Raw genomic sequence first — 5,277 nt, forward strand, 5'->3', positions numbered from 1 at the left:
ACCTCTCGGGAGCACAGAGAGAGCCATGTGCACACGGTGTTCGTCCAACCGGCAGCCATGGAGGCATGCTCTGCCATCAGCCAGCAAGAACAGGCCTTGCCAGAGAAGCCCATGAGAAGCAAATGCTCGTGGAAGATCCTATCAGGCATGAAAAGACTCTGTGTCTGTAGCCAGTCTGACAACTCAATGGCAGATAGCGATGAGGAGAGAACAGTTTCCTCTCCAAGAAGGTGGACGTGCTTTTCCCTGAAGAAGGAGAAGAAGAAGAAGAAGAAGAAAGCAGCCAAGAACCAGGTGGCGTCAGAGGAGGAGAAGCTGCAGGAGAAGCAAGACCAAGTTGAACTGGATCTTACAGGTGAGGATACAAATCACATGGTTAGCAAGGAGCATGTGAGGAATACTCTCACCAGTCAGTCTACAAGCCTTATGGAAGCGGGGGAACGGTCCCGCTATTGTGGGGAACTTTCCTGGCTTCTGCACTACTCCGGTGAAATGGGCTAGAGGAAGGATCTGAGTCCTCGCTCCCACTTCCTTTCCCCAGAGGCCTCCCTGCCCTGGAGGACTCCCCTTCCACTCTCCTGTCTGGCAGAGTCCTCGTAACCCCAACAAGGCTGGGCCCAGGATTCCTGGGGGGCTCGACCACCAACCTTGCTGTGGCCACCTAGGACAGGGGCTCGGGAGTCCCGACTCCGGGGTGCTCTCTCTGCACTGGGCGCTTCCCTGACCCACTGATCATTACATACGATTTAAAGCAAATACAGTTTATTTAAACAGCAATTAATTTAAAAAAGAATAAGGAAAAATGGGAAAGATGAAAGGAAAACACATCACCCCGCTCTGTGGCAGGGAACGTCACAAACCATGTCTCTGGAACGTCAGGGCCGTTCACAGTTGGTTCCTTGTAGGTCCCAGGCCCCTTCTCCGGCCCTGGCTGTGCCGCAGGGATGCAGCGGGTCGGACACTTGCTCTGGTGGTGACCACACCCCTCCGGGCTTTGGGGAGTGGGTCCCTCCTTCCCGCCGGGTTCAGATCCCCCTCCCAGTCTGGCCTGCAAGGACCCTCAGCTGGGGGTGTCTCTCTGCGCTGGGCCCTTTGCCAGGGTCCCCCCTTGGCTGGCCCCCGTTGCTCTCCGCACCCAGCTCCAGACTGCTCCAGCCCCAGCCCCACTGTTCGAGCTCCGGCTCCACCCTGCCTCAGCACGGATGCTGCTGCTCTGCCTCCAGCCCCCGGGGCTGCTTCTCCGGCCCCGCTGGCTCTGTGGCTGCAGCCCTGCTCCCAGCCCAGGGTCTGCTCTCCCTGGGCTGTCTCTCTGCCCCGCTGGCTGGCCCGCCTCTGCTCCCCAGCTCAGCTCGGGCCCCTGCTCTCTCCTTAGCTCGGCCCCACGCTGCCTGAGCCAGGCAATTCCAGCTCACGCGGAGGACGGGGACCTTTCTGACCCCCTGACTCCGTCATTAGCCTGCCCGCCCTGTCAATCAGGCTGACCTGGAGCGTTGGCCTCTCCCCATGGCCCCTGAGGACTGTCAGTATCAGAGTCCTGGTTTCCCATCCACCCTTCCCCTTCCTTTTGGGACTGGGACCTAGCCAACCAAAAACCCCACTGAGTTTGAGTAAGGGGCCAACAGTCCCCTTACACTTCCACATCAGGGCCATCTCATGGGACAGTGATGGGTACCTCAGACTCTGGAATCCATTTAGTGCCGGATCCTCTTGGAGAGGGTGGCAGAGGTCCATCGCTGAGGTGGGGAGAGCTGACAATGTCAGGTCACCCCCTCTTGGGTTCTGGCCCTGTGGGGTGGGGAGTATTAACATTACTCCAGGCTGTAAGGGGAACAGAGAGGCTGGACGTTGGAGGAAATCATTTCTTTTCTCCTGGATGTTAGGGGGCTTATTCCTTCACCCACTTACTTCCCTGGTCCTTCTCACATGAACAGAGAGCAACAATACCCGAAGTCCAAAGGTGCAAACAATTCGATGTTTATTGGGGTGAACTTCCAGCAAGCATGATTCCAGTTTCCTTCCTTAGTATCCTCCTTCCCAACTCTGACACCACAGAGCCTTACACCTGTGTCCCTGTTCCCATTCCTACCCTTAGCCAAACATGATTCCAATTTTCTTACCCCCATTCCCTTTTCCCATCTCCCCCTTTAGCAAAACATGATTCCAATTTTCTTACCCCCATTCCCCGTTCCCATCTCACACACCCACATGCCCACCCCCACCCACACCCACTCACTTCCTCATTGACTACAGATTATATAGTAAAACTTGAGTTCTGCTTAGCTATACCTTAACCAATCATTTTCCTGAAATTTAACTAACCAATCCTAACATATTGTAACATGATTATGTAACCAATTATATCCCACCACATTAATTAGTTTACACCCAGCAAAATTAATTATACAGCAGACAGGAACAATCACAGAACCAGAGAGATTATACAGACAAACAATAGCAAAGTGGGAACTATAATGACAAAACAATACAGAAGTGAGGATTTCACATCCCAGCTATTGATAAGTGAGTTCTTGCCAGACAGGATGCTATCAAACTAAGTTTCCTTTTACATTTTCTAGGCACTTCCCTTTCTCTGGAGGTGTTAGGAATACAATCCTGTCCTGATAGTGCCTAACAGCCCAATAGCACCTTATTTCAATGTGACTAGGTTGGAATGTGAGGATGTGACCGGTCGCTTCCCAGCTTATGGCTGCCTCTGCTGCTTAGCCAAAGGCCTGAACCTAAGCACAGGGCCACAAACTGTGACAGTAAGAGAAGGCCCTTACACCGGCAGACAGTGATTTCTTTCTTTTATACCTCTAGAACTAGCCAAGCGATAAGAATACACCTAAATTCTTAGAGTCTAGGCCTTCACAGACAGGCCTGAATATCTATATCCTAACACTGGATCGGGTCCCTTTCATCAGGAAAATGCTCCCGAGGTCTCAGCAGGTCACAGCTGGGAACCGTACCAGAGCTGAGTCATTCCTTCTTGGGGGGTTAAATGCAAAACGAGGCCTGTTGCCCGTCACTGACGGGAAAGGTGGGCAAGGGGAGAGGAAGAGTAGAAAAGAAAAGAAACCGGCCCCGAGGTAAGAAGAAGTCTTCTTTGGTAAAAGCCCCCGGCTAAGAGGCATGAGATCGGAGTTCTCTGCTCAGCTCTGCCAACAACCTTCAGTCTGAGCCGGGGCAATTCGCTTCAGGGCTCTGTGCCCAGCTTCCACCCTCTGGAAACCAGGGAGAAGACATGGAAAAGCAAAACGTTAAGAATGGTTTCAGAGTAACAGCCGTGTTAGTCTGTATTCGCAAAAAGAAAAGGAGTACTTGTGGCACCAATAAATTGGTTAGTCTCTAAGGTGCCACAAGTCCTCCTTTTCTTTTAACGTTAAGAATGTTTCTTTCTGCTGCAGGGACGAAGAAGGAGCCGTCGGAGACGAAGGAGAAGTGGGAAAAAGGGAGCCCAGAAGAGCAGGAAGAAGAGCGCGCTCCCGTCTCCTCATTAACGAGCATCTCCCCTAGGACGATGGTAATGACGCTGTGTGGCTGTGCTCATGGAAAGCACCCCTTGCTGTGTGTGTTCATATCTCCCGGAGCTGGGATCTCTGACAGGAGAACGACCTGCCCCTTCCTCAGGGGGCTGAAAAGGAACACTCTTGAAGTGTGATCAACTCCAGCCAGTCTTTACGAGTTTCTCTGGGTTGTCGAAGGAGGCCCAGTTTGACAAGGGGGTTTAGGCACCTCAAGAAGCCCAGGGGTGCTTCGTGGGATTGGCAGACGTGCCTGGCTCAGGTGCCTGATTCTGAGGCACTTCCCATGGCCCACAGGCACAGCTGAAAGTCAGACCAGGCCCATCCCTGCCCTTGTCGGGGTGACCCGCATATCTCCTGGCTGTGGGGTTCTGGCCCATCTCGTGGCACCAGGACCATTCGAGACAGAACCGATGAGTCTGCTCTCCAGCCTGAGCTAACAGCCGCATGGGTTTTAGCTCCTGTGGCAGGGATCTCCTGCATTGAGATCCCAGGTTCGATCCCGCCTGCCAACATCTGGCTCCGTCCGAGTCACAAAGGCACCTCGACGCCCTTGTGACTCTTGCTGTCAGGGACAGAGCACCCTGCAGCGCATACAAAAGTCTGCAATTCTGGGAGCTCCTGAGGTGCCGGGGGGCTGGAGTGTGGAGGCGAGTCGGCCACTCCGGTGTGCTCCGCTGCGTCCTCAGCTGCGGGCATCCAGGACAGACGGTGCTAATCCAGCGCCACGCAGGCCAGCCGCAGCAATCCCCAGGGGCTGCCCTGGGACACCAGGGCAAAGGCCTCCAGCACCCCAGGCCCTGGGGTGAGGTGACCCTGGAACCGGGCCCCCAGGAGTAACATTGTGCCCAGTGAGTTCTGACCCACAGGGCTCTGGCCCCGAAGGCCCACGGTTTGGGGTTCTCCTCAGCGAGGCAGACTCGCTCCTTCAGTCTCAGCTACTTTCTCTCCTGCCGGCGATTCCTGCCTGTTTTCTGGCAGCGCCTCACGCTGCGGGGTGGGGAAGGAAGAGGGCGTTTCCCTTTGGGCCCTATTCTCACTCCTTTCCTCGCAGACACTGTGGGCTGCCAGAGTTGCTGAGCCAATCTCCTCAGGCGCTCGGGGTGGGATGGGACATGGGGCAGGTTCTCCAGTGAGCCCTCGGCGACACTCAAGGAGCAACTCGAATGGGCTTTGCAGGACATTGAGGCTTTCTCAGCAAAAGCTGGGCGTCCTGGGAGGAGGGGCTAGAGAGGGAGGAAATGGGGTGGCCCTTGGGGTCCCCGCACTGCCCGAGAACCTCCCGTCTCTTCTCAGGAGAGGGGGACAGAGCGTGGACGAAAGGCTGAGGAAACCTTGGCACCTGGGGAGGCTTTTTAAGAAATGGGCTCAGCCGGAGTCTCCAGGCTCCCTCGGCGCTGGCAGCCTCCCCCGGAGACAGACTGTTCCAGGGCAGCTGCCCGAGGGAAAAACTCAGTCCCCACAGGCTTTGTCCCTGTTCATTGCAGACCCTCGAGGAGCACCCTTCCTCAGACCCGCTCCACGCCCTGCTGATGACAGCCGTGCAGGGTCTGACAACACCCACCCTGCAGAGATTTAGAGCCGCAGAGGAAGAGCTGAGGGCCATCGTATCTCTCCACGGAGACAAGATGGAGAGAGTAAGAGACGCCCGCAGTGGGGCAGGGGGATGCTGGGCAGAGAGGGGGACGGGAGAATCGCCTCTCCTAGGAAACCGTTCCTGGGACACACTGGCATGGTGCTTTGAAGGTTGGCT

The sequence above is a fragment of the Lepidochelys kempii genome, chromosome 11, assembly GCF_965140285.1.
Source record: "Lepidochelys kempii isolate rLepKem1 chromosome 11, rLepKem1.hap1, whole genome shotgun sequence".
Taxonomy (NCBI): domain Eukaryota; kingdom Metazoa; phylum Chordata; order Testudines; family Cheloniidae; genus Lepidochelys; species Lepidochelys kempii.